The 15,083-nt window shown below is 42.7% G+C and overlaps 1 protein-coding gene across 1 annotated transcript in view; it reads right to left on the bottom strand.

Moving 5' to 3' along the window:
• dmd (dystrophin) overlaps positions 1-13,849 on the bottom strand; it is a 1,392,820-nt gene extending 1,378,971 nt beyond the window's left edge. The window contains exon 1 of the mRNA XM_034174291.1: positions 13,653-13,849. The gene's annotated coding sequence lies outside the window, so the exon portion shown is untranslated. The remainder of the gene's footprint in view (positions 1-13,652) is intronic.
• Between the last annotated feature and the right edge of the window lie 1,234 nt (positions 13,850-15,083).

Genomic DNA, 15,083 nt, shown 5'->3' with positions numbered 1-15,083 from the left:
CACTGAGAGAAGTTTGTATCTTTTTAATGACTTGGATTCTTTGCGGGTCCCGCATCCGTCCCACAACGGTAACACCGGAGGCAGTGAGCGAAGAAACAGCACGCGCATTGTGTTCTGCATGTGCCTGTTTATAATCTTCTCATCCAGAAGAAAAAAGAGCGCCAACAACTACCCATAACTGTGTTCTTCACTCGGAAAAAGACACCTGCACCGAGGTGTCACTCAGAGAAACAGGGGCGTAGGCAGAAATCATAAAACGGGTGGGCCCAGAAAAAAATCAGACAGGCCCAACCTTTGGGGTTGTAGGTAGGGTGTAGGTATTATAATACACCGTTTCAGAAAGTATGCCTCGTTTGGACATCGCAAGCAACATTATCACTTAGCCTACAGCACTGGCAAAGTGAGCACACAGACGCAACACGTCAGACACAAGTACTCTTCATGGATAATGCAAGCTGCAGTGCAGTGCAGCGCCACACACACATTCAGTGCAAGTCTGGTAGCCTACTTGGCTCGGCCTAAACCCAAAACAATAGGTATTTAAATAAGGCATTGTTTCAAAAATGAATTCCAAGTTTAATGATGAACACATCTCAGCCAACTGCATAGATGCTGTGTGCACAGTTACACAGATGCAAAGTGTCAGACACAAGCACCCCATGGACAATGCAAGCAGCAATGCTTAGTCATTTAAATCATTTAAAATAAAAATTCAAAATATATCCGCAACATGAAAACAGGTTGGCTCGGCGGCCAAATTATGAAATTGATAAACAATGGAAACCATGGCTCGGCGGCCAAATTAAAAACCATCAGAATGGACACCAACATGATTCGTGGCAGTTGCAATATAATATTAACAATTAGGCCTATTTAGAAGAAAAAAGTAATTAATGGTCTCACACTTACATTTGACGAATCCTTTTAATGTATGCTACAGCAGGAGATGACGGGGTTTTTTGTTGAACTCTCTTATCACGTCATCATAGTCCAAAGATTCAGTCAGTTTTCTTTCAAGGGAAAGCACGGAGAGTGCATTCAGTCTGTGAGTCAACATGGATGTTCTGGTGGATGTTTTTATCCATTTAACAGTAAAAAACAGCCGTCCGACAGTGCATGTTATTGGCATTGTGATGAGGGCCCGCAGAAGACTATTTATTTGAGGAAAAATGTGCTCCCTCGTTTATCGCGGGAGTTACGTTCAAAAATAACCCGCGATAAACGAAATCCGGCGAAGTAGTCAGCGTTAGTTTTTACAATTATTATAGATGTTTTACGGCTGTAAAACCCCTCACTACACACTTTATACACTTTTCTCAAACAGGCATTAACATTTTCTCACTTTTCTCTCCTGTGTAAACACTCTTTTTTCTTCTGTGCGAGAAGATTATAAACAGACACACGCAGAACACAATGCACGTACTCTCCCCTCGCTCACTGCCTCCGGAGGTACGGATGCGGGACCCGCAAAGAATCCAAGTCCTCTCTCGGTGGCCACGGAGCTCTGCGGCTGCGATCAACATCTGCATCAAAACAGCGAGCGTATCTCTGGACCTGTTGCCAGATTTGGCGCAATTCCGCACAGCAGACAGGAGGAGGTGGCCCGCTGCTGCGTTTACTGAGCCCGCAGAAAACGCATCGGAGGCAGTGAGAGCAGTCACGGTGATGCCGACCAGTGCCGCGAACGGCCCGCCTGATAAGGACACAGAACACAATGCGCTGTTAAAAAAAGCATGCAAAATTGCACTAAAACAATCCGTGAAACTTCGAGGCCGCGAAAGGTGAACTGCGTTATAGCGAGGGACCACTGTACTCTGAAAATGAATTAATAAAAATCACAGAAGATGAATCAGATTTTTTTGACAAAATGTATTAATTGTTGCTCAGTGCTAATGCAATACCATATCATAGGAATACAATGAGGCAACAACAGGAGACTGTCGAGTGTTGACTCAGCCTTCTCATTGGATGGGACGGGCCTGGCTGACAAGTGGGCGGGCCCAGGCCCACCCTTGGCTATGCGTAAGCAGAGAAAAAAGACGCTACAGCGGTGCGGCACCAGGACAAAGAGGTGCGATCAGAGGAACTGTGAAATACTGGTCAGTCACTATTAATAATTTCTTATGTGTCCAACCTCGTAGGTTGATCGTTAAAATTAAATTCATTAGTTCTAAAAGCCATCATAATTATTTATAGGAAAACATTCTATTTTTATTTCTCAAACAAATGTTTGGGCCTGAAAACAGGTTTTGATTTGTGGTTTCATTCTATAGTACTGGACTTATTTTTCTACTAAGGTTTTAACTTTGAGAGTGTTTACACAGGAGAGAAAAGTGAGGAAATGTTAATGCCTGTTTGAGAAAAGTGTATAAAGTATGTAGTGAGGGGTTTTACAGCCTTAAAACGTCTATAATAATTGTAAAAAATAATGCTGACTACTTCGCGGATTTCGCCTATCGTGGGTTATTTTTAGAACATAACTCCCGCGATAAACAAGGGACCACTGTATAACACAAAGCTCAAATACCCTCGGCCATATGAGCATTGTTTACTTCATACTTTGCAGTTGTTTAATTGGTATCCCAGTGAAAAGTATATTATATACAGTCAGAATACACACACACACACATATATATATATATATATATATATATATATATATATATATATATATATATTATTTACAGTAATTACTAAGATCCTATTGTCTTTTATACAATTTGTACATGTTCAATCCAGCCCCTCTATTTTGTCATGTGGTAGTTTCACAAGGAGCACAATGGAAATATGTGTTTATGCTTTGTTTTTTCAGTGTATCATTGATACATTCACCTCTGTAATGTTTATATTGATGTTCCTGAATAAACTCAAACAATTATAAACATTATTTTAATTAATGTTTTAATGGTGTCTGCAGGAGGGCATGCGTGTGTGCAGACATGAGCTTTGGACAAGACCAGAAGTTAGCGTTGAGTTAACAGAAATTAGCAAACACACTGATGTCGGCGAGAAGTCTTGTAAATTACTCCAGAGGTGTGATCCGGTTACAATAACAGCGGTTTCAGTTTTAGAAATGTTTATTTCCCGCTAGCATTTACAGAATATATAAATTAAATATAAATTAAGTGGTTTTGGAGTGCCAGAGAGAAACCAGCCAGTAACGTCATGGTACTTGCTCTGCTCTGATTGGCTGTCACCTCCACCCCTTAAAAAAAAATTGCATGATTTATAGTATAAAAATATCAAACAGAATGTAACATTTAACCTATTAAAATATGTAATAAAATAGGTCAAGGTTAGTCATCTTGTCCAAAGTCTGTGTCCCAAGAATGTTCCCTGTGAATTCGAAGACCCTGGTAGTACTGGACTTATGCTTAGTACAGACAGACGGATGAACAGACACAAAGCTTTCACAATACCCAATGGCCATATTTTCATAGCCTTGGGTAATGAAACATAGACTTTTAATTATAGCTGAATGTCTACAATAAACAAGCACATCTTGATGAATGTAGATCGATCGGTAAATTGAGAGCTTTGAACCCCTGCTCAGCTCTTTCTTCACCACGACGGTCTGATACAGCAACCGCACCACTGCAGATGTTGCACCGATCCGTCTGTCGATCTCACACTCCATCCGTCCCTCTCTTGTGAACAAGACCCCGAAATACTTAAACTCCTCCATTTGAGGCAAGGACACTCCACCAAACTGAAGAGGGCAAAGCACCTTTTTCCGGTTGAGAACCATGGCCTCAAATTTGGAGGTGCTGATTTTCATTCCGTACACTTCACACTCGGCTGCAAACTGCTCCAGTGCACGCTGAAGGTCCTGATTTGATGAAGCCAACAAAACCACATCATCCGCAAACAGCAGAGACAAGATTCTGTGGTTCCCAAACCGGACCCCTCTACACCCTGGCTGCGCCTAGAAATTCTGTACATAAAGGTAATGAACAGAACCAGTGACAAAGGGCAGCCCTGGCAGAGGCCAACGTGCACTGGAAACAGGTTTGACTTACTACCGGCAATGTGAACCAAGCTCCTGCTGCGGTCGTACAGGGAGCGATAGCCCTTAACAAAGGACCCTGGACCCCGTACTCCCGGAGCACCCCCCACAGGGTGCCTCTAGGGACACGGTCGAACGCCTTCTCCAGATCCACAAAACACATGTGGACTGGTTGGGCAAACTCCCATAAACCCTCCAGCACCTGATGCAGGGTGTAGAGCTGGTCCAGTGTGCCGCGACCAGGACGAAAACCACACTGCTCCTCCTGAATCCGAGGTTTGACTATCGGTTGAATTCTCCTCTCTAGTACTCTGGAATAGACCTTACCAGGGAGGCTGAGGATTTACCGATCGATCTACGTTCCGACCCTCACCTATGGTCATGAGATTTGTCTCATGACCGAAAGAACAAGATCACGAGCACAAGCGGCCGAGATGAGTTTCCTCCACAGGGTGGCTGGGCGTTCCCTTAGAGATAGGGTGAGGAGCTCGGTCACTCGGGAGGAGCTCGGAGTCGGGCCACTGCTCCTCCACGTCGAAAGGAGCCAGCGGAGGTGGCTCGGGCATCTTTTTCGTATGCCCCCTGGAGGCCTCGCTGGAGAGTTGTTCCGGGCACGTCCGATCAGGAGGAAGCCCCAGGACACGCTGGAGGGACTACGTCTCACAGCTGGCTTGGGAATGCCTCTGGTTTCCCCGGAGGAGCTGGGGGAGGTGTGTGTGGATCGGGAGGTCTGGGCGGCTTTACTTGCACTGCTGCCCCCGCACTCGACCTCGGATGAAGCGGAAGAAAATGGATGGATAGATGGATGGATGGATTTTGATGAAAAAAATATACTGCATTAACCATTTTGGTATTGCAGTCACCTTTATATACAGTCCCTCCATTTGTAGCCAGAAGTGATAGAATATTTCCGTCAACCTCTCATTCTGGTTGGTTCCCTCCTCCTGCATAAGGGCAACAGAGAACATGGGCAGAAATGTGCCTGTCTTGTGTATGACATCTCACACACAGGAAGCGGGAGCTGTTGTGTACATATATATATATATATATATATATATACACACACACGAGGGCTGTCCGTAAAGTATAGGTCCTTTTTATTTTTTTCAAAAACTATATGGATTTCATTCATATGTTTTTACGTAGACATGCTTGAACCCTCGTGCGCATGTGTGAGTTTTTCCACGCCTGTCGGTGACGTCATTCGCCTGTGAGCACTCCTTGTGGGAGGAGTTGTCCAGCCCCTCGTCGGAATTCCTTTGTCTGAGAAGTTGCTGAGAGACTGGCGCTTTGTTTGATCAAATTTTTTTCTAAACCTGTGAGACACACCGAAGTGGACATGGTTCGAAAAATTAAGCTGGTCTTCAGTGAAAATTTTAACAGCTGATGAGAGATTTTGAGGTGATTCTGTCGCTTTAAGGACTTTTCACGGTGCGAGACGTCGCGCAGCCCTCTCAGGCGGCGTCATCAGCCTGTTTCAAGCTTAAAACCTCCACATTTCAGGCTTTATTGATCCAGGACGTCGTGAGAGAACAGAGAAGTTTCAGAAGAAGTCGGTTTCAGCATTTTATCCGGATATTCCACTGTTAAAGGAGATTTTTTTAATGAAAGACGTGCGGGCGGATTGCAGCGTCGGCTCGCAGCCGCCGCGACGCTCCGCCACAGGAAAAACACCTCTGTTGGAAGCCTTGAGGACAAGTTGGAACATCTCCAGCTGATAAACTATTTCTCATATACTCACTCCACTGAAAGCCATCAAAAGCCGCCTGGATTTTACAAATGGTTATCAACACGGAGGTGTTTTTCCTCTGCCGCCGCGCTGCGTCGTCCGCACGTCTTTCATTAAAAAAATCTTTAACAGTGGAATATCCGGATAAAATGCTGAAACCGACTTCTTCTGAAACTTCTCTGTTCTCTCACGACGTCCTGGATCAATAGAGCCTGAAATGTGGAGGTTTTAAGCTTGAAACAGGCTGATGACGCTGCCTGAGAGCGCTGCGCGACGTCTCGCACCGTGAAAAGTCCTTAAAGCGACAGAATCACCTCAAAATCTCTCATCAGCTGTTAAAATTTTCACTGAAAACCATCTTAATTTTTCGAACCGTGTCCACTTCGATGTGTCTCACAGGTTTAGAAAAAATTTTGATCAAACAAAGCGCCAGTCTCTCAGCAACTTCTCAGACAAAGGAATTCCGACGAGGGGCTGGACGACTCCTCCCACAAGGAGTGCTCACAGGCGAATGACGTCACCGACAGGCATGGAAAAACTCACGCATGCGCACGAGGGTGCAAGCATGTCTGACGTAAAAACATATGAATGAAATCCATATAGTTTTTGAAAAAAATAAAAAGGACCTATACTTTACGGACAGCCCTCGTATATATACATATATATATATATTATAATATAATATGGTCTTTATTCATGTCATGTTGCCTAAAACAATTTTATTATAACTGAAGTACATAAACTCTTCCATTTATTAGTAAGTCCCTTCGGCTGCTCCCTTGTCTGCACTCGGGGTCGCCACAGCAAATCCAAGGTGGATCTGAATGTTGAATTGGCACAGGTTTACACCTGATGCCCTTCCTGACGCAACTCCACACTGCATGGAGAAATGTGGCAGGGGTGGGATTTGAACCCGGAACCTTCTGAACTGAAATCAAGCGCATTAACCACCTGGCCACCACCCCTGACGTTAAACTCATACATTTATTAAAGCTGCATTTTTCTGAATTTTTGTTTTTTCCTAACACCTACTAAATTCAAGCTGATGTATATTACTTGATGTATAGTATATTATATTGTTTGCCTTCATGCTTTTTGCATGATAAATAAGGTTTTTCTGTGTCAGTGAAAAAACAGCTAACACTCAGGCTAAAAATGATTTATGAATAGAATTTTATTCAGCGAAAAACAACACGTTTAAAAATGAGTACAGCAGTAAATTAAACAACTCCTCCAAAGGAGGAGGAGGAATGCATCTGTGACAGCCAATCAGAATCGCAGAGTGCAAAGAGCTCTCCAGTCAATGAAATGAGCAACTCACTACTGATTACCAGCCGCTTTACCCCTTGGGTTGAAACTGGTGACCAGCTAACCTTTCACTGAAAAGTTTCCCCTCTGCCCCTTAAGCCCCTGTCACACCTTCACGATTTAGCCAGCGTATGCTGACCGTATTAAAAATGCTGGCATACACTTGCATACGTCAAATATGTTATGGGTAAGTTTTGTGTAAGTTAAAAGCACACTGCAGCACGCTGAAGCACACTCATATATGTCCCAATACACCAAGCACCTTGAATTATTTTGGGCATGCTTAAAATTTTCAAAGTATGCTAGAGTATGACTTCTACAGGCCACACATGCAGGACATAAATCGAAAGTAAAGGCCCTGTCACATGGCATATGATGATTCCTATAAACGAATGGAAAAAAGTAAAAAAGTCACAATTCATCAAGAGAAGGTGGACGAATGAGTTTTTACTTTATCCATCACCGAATAGCCAATGAATCAAGAGTGGAAAAGGAACAAAAGAAGAACAAAACAAAACTGAAGCTAACGTTGATCTCGACACTTTAAACAAAATGTGCCTGGAGCCACTGCTGGAGCTCTGAGTTCAATGCCTCGGAGCTGGGACGGAGCTCTGTAGCGCCTGAGTCCTGGAGAAGCTGCAAAGAATAAGAGCGCAATTAGATCCACTGTGGAGATCTGTGTGCACATTGGTGAGTCCACCTGCTTTGGTTCCTCATCCAGAACAAAAGAGGGACCATCTCATTCATCATCAGAATCCTCACTGTCTGGTTCAGCCTGATGACGCGCTGCACACACCGTCTTGCTCCAATTAAAAAAACAAACATACACTGAAGCGCTTGCTCAACATTCATAATCGTGTGCCGTTGTGTTCACAGATTTGCTTGCAGCTGCATATGATTGCTTTTAATGTATGCCTACTGTCGTGTGTAGCCCTTGCCATTATTCAACTCTTTTTTAGTTCACTCCTGCTGGCTGTGCAGAACACATCTCTTGCAAGTTCACATAGCAGTCCTTGGAAGATACCTTTCAGCAGTGGTGGGCACAGGTAACCAAAAATTAACTTCGATAACAGATAATCAGATAACTGAAAAGTTATCTTTGATAAAGATAAAACGATGAACCACCCAAAAATGTATCAGAAGTTACAGATAACTGATAAATTCCAATATTGTCTCTAGTACATTTGCAACTACTAATAAACTGTATTTGAGTTTTAACATCACAATAGCTAGTAGCATTAAAAGTGATAACAGACCCAAACAATGAAGCCACACTTGCCTTTGAACATTCTGCCCCTGCTGGAAGCTCTTGTTTACTGCACAGCTTCCAGCACAGAGGCATTCTGAGAGCAACCACAAATTCAGCTCTCTATAAGTCAAATGCTCCGGTCAGGCGGAGGTCTTGGAAAATAAAGTCATGCGGACTTATGGTTTTGATTTACAAATAACATTAATACTGAAAGAATAACTCCATTAATGTCAATTCTGTCATTTGCACAAAGTTAAAATATAACATATATCTTTTAATGTTGAATAATGGACTAATTCTGAGGTTTTGTAACAAAGCAAAGGATTCTGGGTAAAAGTGCCTCTGGTAAACACTGATTGGTTGAGTCATTCATTATGTAAACCAACACGTTAATGTGACGTGTGTCGTGTGTTGGTGTTTACAGATAAATGTTCTTTTGTAAAATATTCCATTTTTTATTTGTAAAAACAGGCATTTTTATGGATCCCTGGAAGTGTCATCGCAAAATGTTTTGCATGTGGAGAGAATGTGCGCTAATTTTATTAGTGCCATGCTCACGTTTGATGATGTAAAACGTGCACTTTGTCTTGACACATAAATGTTGGCTTTACACTGTGTGAGTTTTGGCCCTTTTTCAGATGATTTTTCATTCGTGCAAGAATTTTTTGGACCGACTTTCAGGTTAATCGTGTGTCCTGCATCGTGTAGTGTACGTGGAGTAACAAGCTGCGTTCAACATCTCACGACCACCTCCTGATCGCCGATCGTATGGTCGAATGAAAATCAAACCTGTTTGATATTATTCTGTATCCTGCTGCTGAGGGGCTACAAGCGTCCAACCGCTTGCACTGTGCCTGCGCAAATTTCGCAGCGCTGTCTTGTAATTTTTTTTTGTTGTTGTTGTTTTGTTTTGAAATTTAATGTGTAAAAAAAAAAAAGCCATTTGCAAAGCCAAAAAGTTGATTTGACAACCATCTGATATAACTGGGGTCCAAATAAATATAACACTGCCATCTACTGGTACCCAGATGCTTAGTACTTAGGGCGAATACTGCCATGAACACTACTGGCCAGGAGATGGCAGTAGAGGCCTGAAAAACTTGCCAAAACAAAATTCCAGATAATCCGTGTCTGCTACATTTAAGATGCGTGGAATTTAACAAACACAAATACAACAACGTCTATAAACCCAGAGAATATATTCACGAGAGTTTTAGGCACTAGACTTTAATGCTGCTGTCCGTGGAGCCTGAACAGAGTGTCTGAAATGCATTTGTCCTGTCGTGAACGTACTGAGATTACCCTATCACCCATAATGCACTGCTGGGCACCTCATGTGCTCACTAAAACCTTAAAATTAGCATGCCTCTGGATGACATTGCCAATGTATCAGTATGGTGTTAAAGGAAATTATTATTATTATTTTTTTAATTTTTTTTTTGTTTGTTTTTTGTGAGACCACTTTTCATTTGCCTGCAGACGATAGAGTGGTTTCTTCAAAAACAGCTCTTTTCTGTTTGCAGAAGGTACAACTACATATCTGTTAGAAAACTTTTAACAGGTAGGTGTTCAACTGATTTTAAATTATAAAAATGTTTGTCACTGTTCATCTTTGTTTACTATGTTATCAGTCTAAAAGTTATGGGACAAAAATCTATCGGAAGATAATTAGTCCGATAATGGTTTTTAAAGTTATCTAAAAAGATAATCCGATAATGAAAACATTATCTTCGATAATTATCTGTTATCGGATTATCGGAACTGTGCCCACCACTGCCTTTAACTGTTCCCACCACTGCCTTTCGGCACACAAAAGGGTCAAGGCCTAGGTCAAAGGTCAAGGTCACAGGAACACCAAACACTGAAGTCACCAAAACATGGTCACAATTTTTAAAATTTTGCCTCCAAATTTGCCGTGAATATGGTGAATCACCTTGCAGATAAGCCATTACCTGGGATAAGTGATCAACCTTGACCTTCAGGGTTTACCTTGAGGTCAAAGGTGACCTAAAGTAGGTCAAATTTCACATTTAAGTAAAACACATCATGTAATACACCAAATTTGATGGGCTTGATGAGAGGAGCCACAATATAGCAAATGTTTTAAGTTATAATGTCATTTGATGACATCATGACAAAAAACTAGCAAAATGTTGATTTTTTTTAAGGGTGGGAAAAAGCACGTAAATCATCATATTATCTCGATAATCATCTTATCAAGATACCTTTCAGCACATAAAAGGTCAAGGTCACAGGAAGGTCAAACACCACCAAAACAACTTTCCTGGTGGTAATTTATGTTTTTCTGCCACCAAATGTGGCATTAATACAGTGATTGGCCTTGCCCATAAGCCATTACCTGGGATAAGTGATCAACCTTGACCTTCATGGTTTCCCCTGAGGTCAAAGATGACCTACAATTAGGTCAAATTTCATATTTGACTAAAACATGTTGTATCATACGCCAAATTAAAGGACTTGATATGAGGATCCAGAATATATCAAATGTTTTAAGTTATTATGTCATTTGGTGATGTCATGACAAGGAAATAAGCATTTTTTTAATGGTGAGAAAAAGCATCCAAATCATCTTGGATCATCTTCAAAGCGGACAAGCAGACACTTGAGGAAGATTTCTTTAGCCGTGCGAAATAAATGTAAGGTCAAGGTCAAAGGTCAAGGTCATAGAAAGGACAAACACTAAAATCACACCAAAAAAAACCTTTCCTGGTAGCAATTTGTGCTTTCATGCCTCCACATTTTGCATGAATGTGGTAAATGGTCTTGCCCATAAGCCATTACCTGGGATAAGCGACTGACCTTGACCGTCAGGGTTTACCTGGAGGTCAAGGAACTTGTCAGTCCCTCCTTATAGTGGCCGTTCCTCATGATAGTCTCTCTTGTTCACCTTTTGGCAAGATACCTGTCGCTCTCAGGGTGACCGTTTGCATTTTTTAAATTTTCTATTTATAATCATCTACCTTCTCCTAACTCTAACCATAACGTGTTTCCTTTCCCCTAACCTTAACGCCCCCATCACCCTGCATTTCGTGCCCCATCAAAAAAGGGATTTGTGCCCCTGTCACGAAAAGCACCCCATTTTCATGACAATATCACAAACTCATAGATTAATTGACTTTTCGTAATGCCATCACGAACTGCAGTGAGACTGGGTTGGACAGTGTGGTCTGACTGGGGCTTGAACCAAGAATCCTGTGGTCTTAAGCCCTATGCTTAGCCACTAGACCATCACCTCTCCCCACCTCCCCATAACAGAACCACCTTAGGTCCTGGATGGCAACCACAAAGGCAGACAACAGGTCCATTCCCAAATTTCTAAAATAGCCATATATCCACTGCAGTCATGTGAAACGTGGGCATCCCCTTGACCTTCTCCAGCTACAGGGGTCCTCAACACTTTGGCACCTGTGTGCTGGATCATGCACAGAAAAACAGACCACATGGCTGAAATGTTGACGCAGATGCTCCCTCACAATGCAAGCAATACTCCTCATCTTAGTCTCTCTTAGCAACTGCTCATTTGATAGCAAGTCATTTCAGTGGTACCCAACGATCCATGCAGTGGTGGAAGCCAGCAGTGGTGAAATTTTGTTTGTTCCCCTCATTATAAACAAAGGAGCATTTAGTTTACCATCTGCTATATATATGGCTAACATGAATGCATCAATGCATTTTTTTTCCCTTGTAAGTGATAGAATTAAGAGTCCTTTCTGTTCAGGAGATCTGAAGACCAAATGGACTGCATTTATATAGCACTTTTTCATCTGGAGCAGAAGCTCAAAGCACCTTACAATGATGTCTCACATTTACCCATTCACACACACACCGATATCAGGGTGATGCTATGCAAGGCGCTCAACTGCACACCAGGAGCAACTGGGGCATTAAGGACCTTGGCAAGGGCTCTTAGTGATTTCCAGTTTGACAGGGATCAAGCCCAACCCTTAACCACCGGACCATCACCTCTCAGTCCATTCAGTCATCAAAAGTGTAATTACAAATATGATAGACATTGGACCACACCCCTTATGACATCAAATCCTCTATATGCTTCTGATTGTAAAAAAAAAAAAAAAGTAAAAAAATGGAATGTCATGTAAACTTCAATGTTGTGCAGGATGAGCCAGATCATTGCTTAGATCAGATCCCACAGCATTTTTGTTCAAAGATTCTTTTCAGGTTTTAACTTTCATCTTCAAGAGCCAAATCCAGAAACACATATATGAGGTACACCGCTCACTAATGTGTGAAATCACCCGAACAGAGCGAATAATCAGCATCTCATTGGTGACATGCATTTTCATGGGTGCCATTCTAATCGAGTCGCTGTGATGTTTTGAAGAAAGAAGTGATACAAGATGAGATATTTCAAGAAGACACGGCGAGTCCGAAGCTCAATGAGTTCACTTTAAGCACATTTTTCAGAATGATTACAAGTCACCTCATTGTACTTGTTATTTTTATCACCTGCTCTGTGACATCAGTACACCTAAAGGAATGTACAGCATGTCAGTGATACTAAAGAGTGGATTTATAGGCTTGTGATAGATTAATGCACCTTTCTTGAATACACAGATATATTACGGCCACTTTATCCAGATGGGAAATATGTTGGTCTATCGTAACTTCATGGTGATGGAGCTGTCTTTGTGGTATTTTTATCTGCAGGGGGATGGTGATAATACTCCCAAAGGGCCACAGTGTGCTGTGGAATTTCAAAGTATTCTAATTTATCTCCTCAGTTATACCTCGTGGTGCCTTTTTTAATCAGCTGTCATTCCTGAAAGTGATTTGCATTTAAAAAGAAAAAGAACCAACCTCTTTCTGCTGATTAGATTTCCAGATAATTCAGCAAAATGTGTTTTGAAGAGTTTATTAAATCTCAAGCAACCTTTATTTATGACGGGGGCAGACTGCACTGAGGAAAGGAGGAGGAAAAGAAGAGATTAAAAACACAGGGGGGAGGAGTATGGGCGAGACAGGACGCACGCAGAGTCTGGATGCCCCCAAACCAGTTTGATGTGCAGCATTATTTACGTGTAATAATCTGATCATCCTCGTGCGCACGCACTCAATGCTGTGAGAATGCAGCGCACGAGGCTGCACTCTATTTCCGAATTTCAGGGCAACACGCACCACAAACAGTTCAAACTCTGCCACGCGTCTCCACGCGGCGCCTCATGTAAAAAAAAAAAACAGCTGACGCGGCGTCTCAGAGCGCACGCACGTCCAGCCGCACTTTTTTGGCTGACATAGTGCGCGCAAAACGCAGTTAGCAACATCACGCCGACATGATCTGTGAGCATTTTCAGCCTGTGTCACCACCGCCGCGCTCTCACCTGAAAACGTGCCACATCCTTCCACCCGCCGCCTCCTGCTCCCGGAGAGCCGCTCTGCAGCCGAACAGGTGACTGCCGCAGGTGTGTCCAAAATGCTCCCAAACCCGCGCGTAAAAAACACTTGATTATCCAGGTGCGCACCTAACGGCGCGTGTCTGTGTGGGCACGTCGGTCCACAGCGGGTGAAGTGTGCGCCTCTCGATCACAACTATCCTGGCGTTGTTTGAGAGCCTCCCGGTGCCGCTTACCGAGTGGCAGAGACTCCTCCTCCTCCAGCGGCGGCGCTCACCGTCTGGCGTGGTCCCCTGCCTAACGACCACAGCGTCTCCTCTTCCTCCCTCACCTAGTCTGCCTCTCTCTCTCTCTCTCTCTACCGTTTCAATTCTACTATTAGTTTCTGTTTTTTAAACCTCTTTTTTATACTCCCTCACCCCTCACGAGGAGACAGTCACAGCACGAACCCACCGAGTTCAGTTTGGGCTCTCAAACACTCCACTATTACGACTGCAAAATATCAGAGGGGAATTTAATCAATTTGAATGTGTGGGCTGTTTGTAAATTAATTAAATACCTTAGTTTCAGTTTTGGAAATTAGAATTTCTAATCTGACATTATACTGATATTCACCAAACTCATTTATGGTCTAAAGACAAACAGGTTTGCTGTTGGACTTCTGTGCTCATAATGGACTGTGCATAACGAACACCATGTTCGAGCATAAGGATGCTCATAAAAGAAGGTAAGCCGAAGGGTGCTGATCAATTTTGTTATTGTATTACACTGGTCAACAACAACAACAAAAAATCTTGCATGGACTTTGAGAACTGATTTAGGGTATTTTTGGGGTACCGAATCTGAATCTGTTCTCAGATTGCCTCACGTTTTGTTTTGTGTTTTTTTTTTTTTTTTTTTTTGCAATCTGCATGTTCCATATTGATGGGTTAAACAAAAGTTGCTCATTCACTCATGAGTTTGACATCACTAATCGTGCACAAAAGCAGCTTTAAAAGCATGGTTTTGATTTGATTTAGATTGGCAAAAACTAACACCAGATTCAGCGCCCCAAATTTAGCCAAAATCTGTTGAAAAATTCCATGCAAGAAAAACCATGTTGAACAGTATTATCTGATCTGAGGCTGCATGTTCTGGACATTAAGGTGATGAGAGGGGCAGAGATGTGAACTGATCACCGTCTGGGGGTGAGTTGGATCAGAGGGTGGGGAAGGATTTGGACAGACCTGGTAACCCCAAACTACGAACATCTGAGCTCACTGTCCGAGAGACCTTTAACTCACACCTCCGGCAGAGCTTTTCTGGCATCCCTGTGGAAGGTGGCAGTTTTGAACCAGAATGGGCAATGTTCAAAGCTTCCTTTACAGAAGCTGCAGCAGGGAGCCAGTGGACTAAAGGTCTTCGCTACCTCAAGGGGCG

Source organism: Thalassophryne amazonica, chromosome 1 (assembly GCF_902500255.1).
Source record: "Thalassophryne amazonica chromosome 1, fThaAma1.1, whole genome shotgun sequence".
Taxonomy (NCBI): Eukaryota; Metazoa; Chordata; class Actinopteri; order Batrachoidiformes; family Batrachoididae; genus Thalassophryne; species Thalassophryne amazonica.
This window is presented reverse-complemented; position numbering and strand designations above follow the sequence as displayed.